The sequence below is a fragment of the Heterocephalus glaber genome, unplaced genomic scaffold (genome assembly GCF_053883595.1).
Source record: "Heterocephalus glaber isolate CG9 unplaced genomic scaffold, H.glaber_assembly_v1.0 deba00001442, whole genome shotgun sequence".
In the NCBI taxonomy this organism is placed as follows: Eukaryota; Metazoa; Chordata; class Mammalia; order Rodentia; family Bathyergidae; genus Heterocephalus; species Heterocephalus glaber.
In genome coordinates this window covers 14,070,376-14,086,327 of record NW_028258296.1, presented here as the reverse complement: position 1 = coordinate 14,086,327, position 15,952 = coordinate 14,070,376, and the positions used below count along the sequence as shown (strand labels likewise).

At 37.2% G+C, this 15,952-nt stretch overlaps 1 protein-coding gene and 1 non-coding gene across 2 annotated transcripts in view; both read right to left on the bottom strand.

The window, feature by feature from the left end:
- The window catches only part of Gipc2 (GIPC PDZ domain containing family member 2), a 438,776-nt gene that overhangs the window by 170,644 nt on the left and 252,180 nt on the right, over positions 1-15,952 (bottom strand). The window lies entirely within an intron of this gene.
- LOC147827611 (U6 spliceosomal RNA) lies at positions 4,596-4,700 on the bottom strand. Its single transcript, XR_015452137.1, has one exon. It is a non-coding gene; the product is annotated as a U6 spliceosomal RNA (small nuclear RNA).

The window sequence follows — 15,952 nt, the reverse complement described above, 5'->3', positions numbered from 1 at the left end:
ACTAAAATTCCCTTGTAACTACTGGTTTAGCTGTATCCCAAAATGTTAATGTGTTATGCTTTTATTATCATTGGTTCAAAATATTGAATAATTTTCTTTATAATTTTTCTTTGATCCAGATTTGTTTAAATGTAAATTGTTTAAGGGTTAGCCTAGCTTTGTGGTAAAGTACTTCCTTACATGCGTGAGGTGCTGGATTCTGTCCCTAGTGTGTATTCAAACACACACATACATGCGCACACACACACACACTGAGTTGTCTAATTTCCTGATATTTGAGTCTTTTCTAGACTTGATGATTTGTAACTTAATTCCATTTTCCCAGAGAATATATTGTATAAAATCCATCCTATAATCTTTCTTCATGATCATTTTATCAGCAATTGAAAACAATATGCATCTTCAGTTGTTAGCTATAGTGCTATGCAATTGATAACTAACAATCTGGCTACTCATCTCATTCTGATGTTATATGTTCCTAATATTATATTTTGTAGCTTTGCCACTTGGATGACTTTTTATTTCTTTCTGTAGATTCAAGTTGCTCTCTGAAGTATTTTTCCTTTAGCATTTCTTATAGTGCAAATCTGTGGGCTCTAAATTTTCTTAGTTTTTGTTTACATAAAAATGTATTCATTTCACTCTCCCTTTGCAGTTTAGCTTCGCTGGATATATGATTCTTAACTGTCAGTTTTTTCCTTCAGTCCTATGAGTATATCCTTTCACTATGTTCTGGCTTGCCAGTTTCTGATGAGATGTCTTCTGTTATGTAATCTGTTTTTCTCCTATTGCTTTCACGATTTTCTTTTGATTGTGGATTTTGGCAGTTTGAGTATAGTGTGTGTAACACTGTTCTTTTGAATCTTCCCTGGAATTGGCTGATGTTCCTAGATCTGGCATGCAGTGCAAAAAAAGCATTAAATTATAGGTCCAGTTCCATATTGCTCTGTTTCAAGAGTAGATTTCTTTGTGGCCTGTGTTAGCCTTTTCCGTGTCCCCTGAAGATCCCCCTGTACCTGCATAGTGTAGCTGTCAGCAGTGATTTGGGTAGTTTATGCTCTGACTTTTGATCTAATTTTCCATTGTTATCCCCATTCTATTTTCAGCCTCTTTTCCAGACCTCAGCTCTGGCCCCTGGAACTTTTATGTGGAAAGGCTATTTTCCACAGCAAGGCCATTTTCCAAGCATAGCCATGGTGCCGAGTATTTTCACTTTTTTGATGGTGTCTTTTGAAGAACAGTGAAACAAAGGCCCACATAAAACACATGTACATGAAGGTCCAAAGCAGAATTATTAATAAGAGCCATGAAATAGAAAGATCCTAAATATCCTCAACTGGTGAAAAAAAACATGTATTTATTCAGTAGAATGGTAACTGGCAATAAAAAATTGAAGTGTTGAAAACTAAAACATGGATGAATCTCAAAACATATTATGTCCAGTGAAAGAAATCAGTCACAAAAAACTGCACATTGCATTACCACATTTATTTGAGATGCCCCAAATAGACAAATCTATAGAATACAAAACAGGTTAGTGTTTGCCCAAGGCTAAAGACAGTGAAGGCAAAAATGAGAGGGTAATCAAGATTACTCACCAATAGATATAAGCCTTCTTTGGAGGAGATGAAATGCTTTGATATTAGATTATGGTGGCATTGTGTAATTCTACAAATACTAAAACCATTGAACTGTGTACTCTTTAAATTATGACCTTTATGATATATATCTCGATAACACTTTTTTATATGTCATATATATTTATAGCTAGGGATGTAGCTTATAGGTATAGCACTTGCCTAGCATGTTTGAGGTCCTGGGTTCTATCTATCCAAATAAAAACTATATATGACCTCTGCATATATGTCAGGTGAGCCAGGACCCCTTAAGGAAAGACCTTGCTACACTTCTAAAATCGGCACTGTAAATATTCCTCTTAAACTTCTCCAAATGGACCTATGATTAAGGAGAAATATCAGATTTTTCACAGGATTATTGGACACTGGCTCTCTATCAGCATCAATTCCTGGAGATTCCAAATGTCATTGAGGTCTACCAGTAAGGGACTGGGGGGCTAAAATACATCAAGTGATTAATGGAGTTTGGTCTTGGGACTTATTATTCTGCAGCCCTGTGGGTTTCCAAGCCATGCTGTGATCTGTAGTTTAACAAATTATCAGAAACTTAGAGAATTCCGCCATTGGATCTCTGTCCCATGAAATGAGAGATATTATGCTCCAAAAAATAAATGAATGCCTAAAAATAATACTGAATGTCTGGAAAGGCTGTTTGTATTTTAAAGGACTCACAGGTAGTGAGTCTTTCCACGTCCCCATTCAACTCCTGCAATGTGACCCATACAGAAGCAGATGGATCTCGGAAAATGATGATGTGTTTTTATTAGCTTAATCAAGTGGAGACTCCACATTCTACTGCTATTGTGGGTATTGTTCCCTTACCGTAGCAAATCAGTACATCTTCAGTATGCAGGTACTGATTAAATGCCTTTATCCCTATACCTGTTAGTGAAGACAATCAGCAGTTGTCTGTCAAGTGGCAGAGCCAATTTTACAGTCCTAATGTGAAAGAAATACAATTAGATAAAACGTGAATAAGGCATTGGAGGGGTGTGAAAATGGGCACCAGATGTAAAGTATTTGTGTCCCCTATGAACGCTCAACAAAGAACAATCTCAGGCAATCTCTTTCCCCGCAGCAAACACATCAACAAAACAATGAAGTTTTTACATGAACTCAACAATATGGACTCTCATTCACCAAAGCCTGTTTACCTACAACAGCTGCAGAAATCCCAAACCCACCAACAGCAGAGGCGAATACTAAGCCCTCTGTGTGTTACCATTCACTGGGGGCACTAACCAACTACTTGGTAGTCAGCTAATTGCCTTGAAGTAATTCTATCAAGGAAAGGCCAGAATTTTGTCTCACTAGAATAAGCTCTCTGAATATAAATTTGCCCTTCTGACCCTCAATGATTTTGCCAATCCACGGGTTTAAAAAATGTTTTATTCATCATCATTGTACTCCACACAGCATTGCCTCTAGCCATGGAACTCATTTTACAGTAAATGAAGTATGGCAGTGGGCTTATGCTTACAGGACTCAACAGTCTTACATTTGCCCCCTCACTCTAAAGCTGGTGGCCTGATGGGGCTGTGGGATGGTCTTTTGAAGGCAGTTAGGTACAAGCTAAATGGTAGCCTTTTGTGGCTCTCATGTGATGTAGCATTTCTTCAAAGCAATGAATACTTACTATGGTTTGAAATGTTCCCCAAAGGCCCTTGTGTTAAAGGCTTGATCACTACTCAGCTACTGTTGAGAGGTGGCAGAACCATTACCAGGTAGAGCCAGGTAGGAGGAAGTCAGGTCATTGGGAACATATTCTTGAAAGGGATATTGGGATCCCAGACTCTTCCTAGCTTTTTATTTTCTTATTTTTTTCCCATTCCCCTCCCCTCCCTTCATCCCCTTTTCCCCTTCTTATTTACAAGAGCTTTGTTTCCATTTTACCTTTCTTTTCTTGTTTTCATTTTCCTTTCCTTCCTTTCCCTCTCCCACCTCCCTTGTTCCCCTTCCCATTTGAACATTTTCTTCCTATTTCAAAGTATCTATTACACATTGTGGTCCTTATTTATACTTTCAGTTTCTCACACCAAAGAAACAATATGATATTTACACCCAGACACCATGAGCTAAACATCCTCCCTCACCATAATGTACTGCCTTGCTACTAGTTCAAAAGCAATGAGGCCTATGGACCATGGACTAAACCTTGTAAACTGTGAACCACAGCAAATCTTTTCTTCTTTTAACTTGATTATCTCAAGTATTTTGTCACAGAGGTGGAATGCTGGCTAACATACCCCTATATGATCCTGTTCTTCCCATGGATATGATTCATGAGTCCAAACATCAAGGGATGGAAATGACTGTTCTCACCATTATCTCTAATGATACACTAGAAAAATTTTATTTTCCATTTCTTCAGCCTTGCTGGTTTAGAGATCTGACTTCCCAAAGAGAAGTGCTTCTACTAAGTGACACGTCAATTATTCCATGAAAGTAAAAGCTGAGACTGCCTCCTGGCCACGTTGGATTCCTTGTCCAATAAACTGAGAGATAAGGGAGATAGTAGGGTATTGATCCAAGGTTATCAAGAGCAACTTGGTCTGTGACTATGACTTGGTCTGTGACACTATGAGGGCAGGAAGGAGTCCAACTAAAATGCAAGAGTTCTGATGAGCTCTGTCTGTACTCTAGCTGATCCTGTTTATAGTCATAGGGCCTAACTCCAGGAATATGTTTTGTGGAAAAGGAACCCTGTCTTTCTGTTTTATTGTCTCTTTGTTTTGTTTGATTGATTGATTGATGATTGATTGTTTTTGTGTTTGTTCATCCTGTAAAATTAGAGCCTGAACCCAGACCCTTGAACATAGTAATCACATGCTCCACCACTAAGCTGCATCCCCAGCAATTTTTTTTTTGAGTCTTGAACTTCCCTAGGCTTAGGTTGACTTATAATTCTCCTGCCTCAGCCTCCCAGAGTGCTGGAATTATAGGTGTGCACCACCACACCCAAATATGAAACATTTCACAAATTTGTGTGTCGTTCTTGCATGGAAGCCATGTTAATCTTCTCCGTATCATTCCAATTTTAGCATGTGATGCCAAAGCAAGCACTCTCTCTGTAGCTGTAAACTAGCTATTCCAGATTTCTGTTCCAGTACCATGTTTAAAAACATTTTAAGACTCATGTTCATAGATTATCACATTTACCCCCACTCCTGTAAGAAGGTATACCCTAATCCACAATCACCTTTTGAGAATGTTTCTTTGCCTAATGCCTTTTGTCTCTGAGTGACTCATATCTAAAATGTCATATAAGTAAGTGTGAATATAATGATTGGCTTGTTATTAAAATTTCATATTGAGGCCTTAGATTGCATCACTTGGGTTAGATCTACATTTCTCAACTCCAATTAGATGCTTTTCTAAAGGTGCCCCTCTCAAAAAGTTTAAAAGTCAATTAGTCTTATACCTATAAATTTTATGAGCCATATCTTAAGTACCAAAGCTAGAGGTGACAGTGTCACCTGAGGAATGAGAAAATGATAATAGATTTATTCCATTTTATAGTGAACATTTTTAAGCACTGAAATCCAAACTCACCTCTGAAGGCCCCTAAATTAACCTGCATCAAGTTGGCAACAGTTTTTACAACTTGGAATTAAAATTCATTAGTTGTTATGGTGCTTATCCAATATTGCCTCATTTACTTAGAAATAAAGGCATCAACTTCAAACAACGAATATTAAGAGTTGAAAACCCTGACACAAAATGTATCTTTAAAACAAAAAGATTTGACATGAGTAATAGAAGTGGTCATGACTCTGTAAGTCAAAATGCTAAAAGCCCTGTGACTAAAGAAGCTAAGGTAAGAAACAAAAAGAACTGATTTCTATCTTGGCCTTCAAGAAACCAAGAAACACTGCACATAGTGTGGGGGAGCAGAGGGTGCTATTTGCTCAGTGGCTGCCAACCTAGATTAATTGAATGAATGATATTTTTATATTGAGAGTAGACCCATGTACAATGTCAGATAACCTGGAGTAAAGTCCCCAAACTCCCCAAAAAGGTGAGAAAAGTCAGATGGAAATGTATAGATGTGAGTCCTGGAGAAAAGGCTGGGACCAATGAAGCCTGTGGAGAGATGAGGCAAGGATGTATTCTGGGGATGCAAGGGTTTATAGTCAAGAGCGGCTGAATCCCAGTTGAAATGATGGCATTATAGGTTAACTTAAAAGAAAGCGAAGGAAGAGGTTGGAGTCTTGACAATTTAAAAAGAAAAATGTGGTAAAGTGAAAATGATAGGCTCATGTGATTTGGGATTTTATCTTCAAACAAAGAGTTTGTCCTTCTTATAGATATCTGAAGAGTAGGGAAGCATGGATGTTTCAGCAAAACATACTAGACTGGCCTGGGTCAGGAGGGAAAGGAATTCTTCAAACCTGGTGCTCAACATTCTTAACTGAGCTTCTAGTCACATCTGAGGAGGCTTTATTGGGTATAAATTACCCCATCAAACTATCTTGGCTCACAAAAATTTCTAGAATAAAGTTGCCAAACTCCCCTAAAAGGTGAGAAAAGTCAGATGGAAATGTACACATATGAGTCATGGAGAAAAGGCTGAGACCTGTGGGCATAATGTGAGATTTCAGTGTGACTTTTCTTTAGTGTGTATTTATTTTCAACTTCCCATAACTCCCAGAATTGAATTCATCAGATGGTCAGGGATCTGGTTAGTGGAAAGTTCTTAGAGTCTCTGCCTTTATCAGGAACCATGTGAAGAAAGTGTAAGTGTTGTAAAATCATCACCTCAAGAGGGTAGTAAGAGTCTGCCCAAATCTTTCTCTCTTTTTCCTCATCTCAGATCAAAGCAGACATCATCACACTGCTGACAGAGAAGCCATTCAATACACAAATGTTGAATGGCAGCAAAAAAAAAAAATGAGATTCAGCCTTAAAGGCAGTGTCCATCAAAACTGTCTAGGTAACTCGGGGACATAAAACCAGCAGCTACTGTGTTAATTTTCATATTGCTATATCTGGAGGAGATGCAGAAATTAATTACATCATAAAGGACTTGAAGGATACACAGATAGTGATTTCTATCCATCCCCATTCAATCTGTACAGAAGTCAGACGTCTTCATGAAAATAGCAATACATTTTCATGAACTTACTCAGTGACTTCAAACCTAATTGCTTTCCTAGATATCGTTTGTTTACTGAAGCCAATCAGTAAAACCTCTGGAATTAACTACTGATCTGTCAGATTATTTTTTTCTTTATAAAGTGATTCCTCAGTTCATTCAGCAAAATTTTGCTTCCATTGGCAAACTCCACACCTGATGGCATTGAACCTTATGGTGAAATTTGATTCAAATCACAACCAATTCAGTTAATGACCAGACTTGTGGAACAAATTAAGTTCATGAACCAAAGCACCACTCTACTTGCTAGTAAAGGTGTAAAGCAGTTTTCTTTCAATTGGCAAAGGCAGCAATATACATTTACAGGAAACACTACTGGAAATTCTATGAAAGATCAGAAAGATACATAGAAAGATACGTATTTTCAAATGTCCCCCTATGACTGCTGATTGAAGAGCAACATTAGCAGAGAATTTTAATAATTAGATGAACAGGATGAACTATTCTGTGCATCTCAGACAATCTCTCTTCCACAACAGGCACATGAATAGAGAGATGGAGGTTTCACATGTACCTTTCTTTGTTCTGTGTCTCTGTAACTCTTTCTCCCCTCAGTATTGTCCAAGGTATAATTAGATTGTCAAACTTCTCAAGGAAACAAATTTTATTTCAGAAATTTTTCTAGTTATATTTCTTATGTTTTATTTATTTATTTCATCTCTGTTATGTCCTTATAGTTTATTTCTTGAGTTTGTTCCTTTGATCTTTTTTCCACTTACTGAATTGAATGCTAATTTGTCTTTTTTAAAATCTCTTATTCCCTACTGGCTTTATCTAAACCTGTAAATTTCCCAAGAAGTTACTACTTATTTAGCACTTTGCTAAATATCAGGCCTCATAAACATGCAATTTTTTCACTACCAGTGAGTTTTAAGTGTTTCTTAAATTTCCTCCATTGTTTCCTTTCTAATCCAAGAGTTATTTTGTAATATGTTGTACAATTTCCAAATATATAGTGGGCTTTAGAATGTTTTTGTTTCATTTTAAGCTATATTTTAGTGATTTTTAATTAACAAATTGAGATCAAAGAGCATAGCTATTATTAAAAATTTGAGATTTATTGACATATTTTGTAATAGTTTTTTTAGTTAAGACTGAACTTTGCTCAATGAGTGTATTATCTTCAGTATATTTAATAAAATAAGATTATTCATTCCATTGTTAGGCTTTTCAAATAGATTTTTAACTAATTTATCATTTCTAAGGGATATGTACTAAAATTATAACTTGTAATTTTTATTTCTCCCTAAAGTTTTGTTATTTTATAATGTGAAATTTTAAGTACATCTGTATTTATGTAATTATATTTTCTTTATTTGGCTTCCCTTTCACCTGTATCAGTTTGTTAATTATTAAGATATTTACCTTAGCTTTATTCTGACTCAGATGGCTGCAATATTTGGTTTTCGTCTTTTTGTTCTCAATCTACTTGGTCTTTTATTTTAAATGTATCTGATATAGAACATATATTCTTGGACTGTGTTTTCTTAATCTAAGATTTTATATTTTTAATTGATGAGCTTAAATAGGTATTTATTTTCTATTCAGATTTACCCAACTTATTTCAAATTTTCTATTTTTTGTATTTCCGCTTTTCCCTTTTTTGGATAAAATCACTTTTATTCCACTAATTTAAAATGCAAATATTCATTTTTATTGTCATGGTTCTTAATAAAAGAGTTGTTTATTTATCCTTACTGATTCATTCAAGTTATCAACCTTTTTACCTTGCTCTGTCAACATAAGTGGTTTAGCTCACTGTTATAACTCTTTAATTTTCTTCTTGTAGGCCATTATTAATATTATTTAGATACTTAACTCTGGTTCATTGTATTAGCTGGATTTTCTTTTAAATCTAGTTCAAAGTTATTTTCCTTCAAAAACTTAAAAGAACTACTTCATTGTTTTATGATAGCTAATGTTGATGTCGGAAAATGTATATCAATTCAGTTCATTTTCCTTTGTGGAAAACTAATCTTTCATGAAGCTTTTAGAATTTTCCCTCTATCTTTAGTGTTCCCAAATTTCACTATTTAAGATCTGGACGTGGAAATTTTCTTATCTCTCTTATTTAGTCCTGTATGATCTCATGTTGAGATCTTTCTTTTTAATAATGAGAAACTAACACTATTCTTCAAATATTTATCCTCTTCTTTTATAAATCCTATCAACTGGACATGTATACTACATTTCCACCTTTCATATCACTTAGACTTTACTGCACTTTTCCCTTCTGTGTTCTATCCTGCTCCCTCTATATAAGTTCCTCAACCTTATCTTCTCCACTCATTTCTCTGCCACATCCTTGCTGATAGCCCAACTCCTAAGCACTATATTTCAATATCACATTCTGTATTCTGGATCATTTCCACTGGCTCTTATTTATATGATTTCTTATCTTATTGTATGTTGCTAATAAATATATGAATGCATATTTTAAATTCTTAATATATCTGTTTCATATACTGTTTCAAATGGTATTTGTTTTTCAGTTTACTGTCTGTCATATATATAAATGTATGTATATATCTAATTTTAATGAGAGATATGTTATTTGCATGCCCATTCATTTAACACAGTAATTGTACACACTGTGTATTCAACACTGTATTTGATGCTGGGGATAGAAATGTTGGTAGAGCCAGAGTTGCTGCATCATGGAAAGCATGGCCGTGTGTGTGTGTGTGTGTGTGTGTGTGTGTGTGTGCGCGCTGAGGTGGGGACAGATTAGACACAGGTAAATGCAATCCATTTCATAACATCAATGAGGAAGAAAGCACCAACTGTAACAGGAACACCAAGGAATGGTTCCCAGCACAGGTTTAATTAACTAGAGACTATCCAGACAAAAACTATCTAGAGAGAAATTGAGGACAAAGTAGAAATAGTGCAAATAAAGTAGAACTTGAGAGATTTCCAGTTAAAGTTACCCTTTAGTGGTAAGGAAATAAGGTATATTTGCTTATTTATATAACATTGGATTATATTAGCTGCATTTATAGATCTGGTAACACGAAGTTGACGTAAAGCCTCCTCTATTGACTGTTTCCTCTGCACCATCAGTAGATGAGATCACCTACTTAGCTTAAGCAGGAAATTTATAGGTCTTAAAGTATTAGATAGAGGTCAGAAAGTACGAGATATAAATAGTGGTCATTGGTCCTACTTAAGGTTTGGTTACAAAAAGTTGTAGGAGATTTTGGTTCACATCCTAACCCTAAAAATAAATAGAGAATGTACAAAATCATAGCTCTTCTTTTTGTTTCTATACTAATCAGATAGCTGAAAACACAAAGAAAGATAAAAGGACCATATAAGAAAAATATATCTCTTTCCAAGAGAGTACATACCAATAGTTGTTTTCATCCCTTGATGAATGGCAGAAGAAAGAAGAATGCACCATAGATCTCAAGAAAATAGGAAAAACTTACTCTGGTGGCCCACAAAAACCAACCTTCTTAAGTTAAAATGCGACTTGCTTGAGAAACCACCAGCAATGCAAAGAGACAACCCATAATGTGGGAAAAAATTTTCACCAGTGGTCCCTCAGACAAAGGTCTACTATCTCAAATCTATAAAAAACTTTAAAAAATCAGACCTCTCAAACTTAAAGACCCAATCCAAAAATGGGCATCTGAAATGAACAGACACTTCTCCAACAAAGAATCGGAAATAGCCAACAAACATATGAAAAAATGTTCAATATCACTGGTCATTTGAGAGATGCAAACGAAAACAATGCTCAGATTCCACCTCACCCCAGAAAGAATAGCTACTATCAAGAAATCTACCAATAACAAATGCTGGCTGGACTGTGGGGAAAGAAGAACGCTGCTCCATTGTTGGGAGTGCAGACTGGTGCAATCACTGGGGAAATCAGTATGGAGATACCTCAAAGAACTAGGACTGGAAGTCCCATTTAACTTTGCTATTCCCCTGCTGGGGATCTTCCCCAAAGAATTAAAAGAATCATACCACAGTGATATATGTGCACCCATGTTCATAGCAGCACAGTTTGTAATAGCTAAAACTTGGAAACAGCCCAAATGCCCATCAGCTGGAGATTGGATAAAGAAAATGTGTTTTTTTATAAAATGGAATACTACTCAGCCGTAAAAAATGAGAAATTAGAGACATTTATTTCTAAATGGATGCATATTGAGACCATACTCTTAAGTGAAATAAATAAGGCACACGTGTAAATACCAAATAGTTTCTCTAGTGTGAGAGGCTGAAAGTGTAAATAAGGACTAAAAAATATAATAGATAATGTGTAATAGGATGAAAAGGGGCAAAGGGGAAGGGGAAGTGGGAAGGGTAGGGTAAAGGAAAGAAGGGAATGAAATTAATGTGAGAAAATGAAAAAAAGGAAATGAAGTCTTTGTAAATAGGGAGGGGTGGAGAGGTTGAAGGGAGGGCAGGGGAATGGGGAAAAAATAAGAACCAAGAGAGATTATGTAAAGGTGCAAATTTCCAATGATGAATGTCACTATATTGTATACCTAAAATGTACCAATAAAAGGATATACAGTTAAAAAAATGTGACTTGCTTTAGTTAAGGCAGAATAGTGATGCATGCAGACCCTTGAGAACTGTTCACACATTGGCTTTTGGAATGCTCTCTATTAGAATTAGCAGCTATGATATAAGGAAGTTCAGATTATACATCTAGATTCAGAAGTCATACAGAGGAGCCCTGGAAGATAAAACATCATATGAATATGAAGAAAATGAAGGCCTTAAACACACAAGAGGCCATCTTGGAACTTCCAACCCAGCTCAGCTACCATCTGAATTCAACCACGTTAGTTATCCCAACCAATCTCTCAGAATCATGATGAGTGTTTGTCTTAGTCATTTTCTCATTGCTGATTCAAAATACCTGACACCACAACTTAAGGAAAGAAAGATTAATTTGGGCTCATATTTCAATCTATAACCTGATCTTGCTCTCGGGTCTTTATTTCAGGGCAATGAAGATTGAAACCAACAAAACAGCAAACAGCAAGTGGTAGGAAATGGCCAAATTCGTGTTTATTAGAAAAATAAAAGAAAAGGGGTGGTCCTAAGGATATTGTAGATGTATCAGTTTATTGTGTTTTTATATAGTTTTGGGGACCAGTGTATTTAACAGAAAGCAGGGATGGTCCTGGTTGCAGATAGGTCCTTGCGATCTGAAAAGCAGGCTGCTTCATTTGTATTTTACTTCCTTCCATTTGGTTATGGACCTGTTCTTTTGTCTCTCGCATTTCATTAGGCCCCATAGTCTGTTTTGGTATGCTAGTTTACTTAGGCCCTGACTTTTAGTTTACTTTAAATTAACTATTCAGGACCTGTGCCCTATCTGCATAAATTCCTCTATCTCTTGGCTTCAGTAGGCTGGCTCCAAAGCAGAATGGCATGGCATAGAAACATGGTGGAGGAAAAGCTGCTCACCTCAGGGCAGACAGGAAGTAGAGGAACAAAGGAGGACCTGGGAAGGGAGATGTAACCTTTTGGGTCACATCCACAGTGACCGACCTCTCCTGACCAGGTCCCACCTCCTAAAACCAAGCCAACTATAAAACCCCTATAATTCAATTACTTTACAAAAGTCCTCCCTGTGATCACACGAGGCTCTTGGGTGACATCTGGATACAAGCCATAACAGTCTGCCCCTGGCCTCCAAAATACCCATGTGCATTTCTTTATGCAAAATGCATTTAGTCCATCTCTAAGAGTTGTCAAAGTCCTAAACAGTTTCAGCATTGCTGAAAAGTCTACGTTCAAAATTTCCTGACACTAAGGCAAAATCTTAGCTATAAATATCAAGAAAAACTTAAACACTGCCAACACACAATGGTAGGGAATAAACATTCCCATTCTAAAAGGAAGAAACAAGGGGATAGCAATCAAGGGGACCAAACCAAGGCCAAAATCCAACAGGGCAAACATTAAATCCTGTAGCAACATGTCCAGCACACAGGGCAAGGTAAAGGGAGATGTGAACTCCAAAAGTCTTGGGTGACCCCACAGCTAAGATATCGCCCATGGTTGTAGCCCACATGGCCTTTCTTGCACTAGCTTTGCTCATGCCTTATGGCTTTCCTCAGATGATCCAGGTTCCTGACTTCTTGAACTCCCTCCACTGCACTTTCAGCTTCACTCTCACAGCTTGGCTCACTGCTGCAGGGGTCTCTGAATGCCGGGATGGCTGAGCACTGTGAACCAATCCCTTAAGTGGCCATTCTAGGGCACAACGTCCTGGGGCTGTCTTCTCACCACAAAGTCTTCACCTTGGCAACTTTGAGCCAACAAAGAATGAGGCTGCTGCTTCTTCACATGCCCTCAAGGCATCCTTCCTATTGTCCTGTTGTACATTACTTGGCTTTTTTTTTGTATATCCTTTTATTGGTACATTTTAGGTGTACAATATACTGACATTCATCATTGGAGATATCCACCTTTACATACTCTCTTGGTTCTTATTTTTTCCCCCTTCCCCTGCCCTCCCTTCAACCCCTCCATCCCTCCCTATTTACAAAGACTTTGTTTCCTTTTTTTCATTTTCTCATATTAATTCCATTCCCTTCTTTCCTTTCCCCCCACCCCTCCCACTTCCCCTTTGCCCCTTTTCTTCCTATTTCACATTATCTATTATACCTTTTAGTCCTTATTTACAGTTTCAGTTTCTCACACTAGAGAAACTATTCGGTATTTACACATGTGTGTCCTATTTATTTCACTTAAGAGTATGGCCTCAATGTGCATCCATTTAGCAATAAATGTCTCTAATTTCTCGTTTTTTATGGCTGAGTAGTACTCCATTTTATAAAAAAATCCACATTTTCTTTATCCAATCTCCAGTTGATGAGTATTTGGGCTGTTTCCAAGTAGCTATTACGAACTGTGCTTCTATGAACATGGGTGCACATATATCACTGTGGTATGATTCTTTTAATTCTTTGGGGAAGATACCCAGCAGTGGAATAGCGGGGTCAAATGGGACTTCCAGTCCTAGTTCTTTGCGGTATCTCCACACCGATTTCACAGTGGTTGCACCAGTCTACACTCCCACCAGCAGTGGAGCAGTGTTCCTCTTTCCCCATGGCCCCACCAGCATTTGTTATTGGTTGGCTTTTTTTTAATGCTAGTCTTTTCAGCAACCAAGCTCTCCTCCACTCCAGTTTTATAGGCCCAACCTTATAGGAGCTTCCTTTCTCATAAAATTCAAAACTTTTGAAATCACTCAGCTGTGCCATTTGCTCTTAATTCTCATTGTAAAGCTAGCTGAAACCCTTCAACCATACTCATGCTACAGACTGAATGTTGGGCTGCCTTGGAATTTCCTCCACCAGATTAATTAGTCCACCACCCTAAATCTCAGTCACCTACAAAGTCTCAGGATATGAGCAAAATGTAGACATATTTTCTGCCAGAACAAAACACATATGGTCTGGAGTCCAGATGCCAATAGAGTTCTTGTTCCCAGTTAAAACAACTGAAACTTTCTGAGCCTGGTCTTTACTGTCTGGATTTCTATCAGCATTCTGGTCCTCTGAGCTCCAACCAGAATCTCCCATTGAACTCAGCTTACAGAATTATAGGGCTTCTTCTGGGCCAGCAACCCTAAACCTTTCCAAACTCCTCCCATGAACCATTTCCAAAGGCTTGTGAACCACATGGTCAGGTGGCATCACAGCAACAACTCAACTTCGCTGGTACTAAAATCTATCTTAGTCATTTTTCTCATTACTGGCATAAAATACTACAACTTAAGGGAGAAGAGGTTTATTTTGGCTCATATTCAATCTATAGCCAGCTGACTCCAAGACAAGATGGCATGGCAGAGGAAAAGTTCTTCATTTCATGGAGGCCAGGAAGCAGAGAGCCAAGGTCTCCCCCACCCAATGACCTGCCTCTTCTGACCAGCCCTCATGTCCTAACAGCAACTCAGCTATAATACCCTATAATCCAATCATCTCCCAAAGAACGCACCTATGATCACATGAGGTTTTAGGGAGAATTGAGACACAACCCCTAACAATGTTGATGTTTTTAAGCCAAGTCACTCTTTTGTTTGTTACACGATGATAGATAACTGATGAGCCAGTTAAACTTTTAACAAACATTTAATTGCACATATAGTACAGTGGTGCCTCAGTTCATGAACTTAATTTGTTCCACAGTTGTGGAAAAGACAGCCATGTTCATGTTCATGTGAGAGAGACGGCTGCTGTCATGTTCATCACCCAATGCAGTTTGCAACAGAACAAACAAAACAAAAGTTCTCAAACAAAAACAAAATTTTGCCAAACACTTCTGTTTGTGAACCAAATTGTTCACAAACAAAAGTATTCATGAACCAAGTCACCATTGTGTATGTGAAGAATTAGGATCAAAGGAGTCTTAGATACAGACAAATATGAATCCAGCCATATCCTTTTTTCCCAAAGGCATTCACCAAATACATAGACATGGTATGTTAATGGCTCAAGTCAAGAGAGAAGAGTGAAGAGTCTTCCCTCTGAGACATGTGGAAGATTTCTCAAATGTAAGCCAGTAAGGCCTGGCCAAGGAATGGCAGCAGAACAGAAATGTTCACATAACTGTCATAACATATTTTGAACTGTCATTGACTATAAGGCAGCGACTAGCAAAGGTTGAGAGGGCTATCTATAAAAAGTATCGTAAGAGATATAAAGGTCTAAAATCAATTATCTAAGATTCTGTGACAGAAGATAGAATAATAGTAAAACTGAAAGTAAGGCAAAGTAAGACAATAAATGAAGAGCAGAGATCAAAAATATAGAAAAAAAAAGACAAAAGAAGGAAAAAAAAAGCCAAAATACAGCTTTTTGAAAACACCAACTAAGCTGATAAACCCTGAGTTACTCTCATAAAGAGGAGGGAGATAATGAAAAACAAGAGGAATACAATCTACCACTATGGGGACTGAAAAGTGGTTATCACAGTAACATATCCTATAGACATTAAAAGGCTAATGAGAAAACATCATCAACAATTTTATGCCAAAAACATTTATTGGCATATAAAACCATTTTTCCTCAGAGTCTCCTGTGTTTTATTTTGTTTTACATTGTGCGCTTCTGGAAGGCAGCAGCTGTTACTCTGTTCAGTATTGTGTAACGAGAACAGCTAGAAGGCCTGGCTCTGTCAA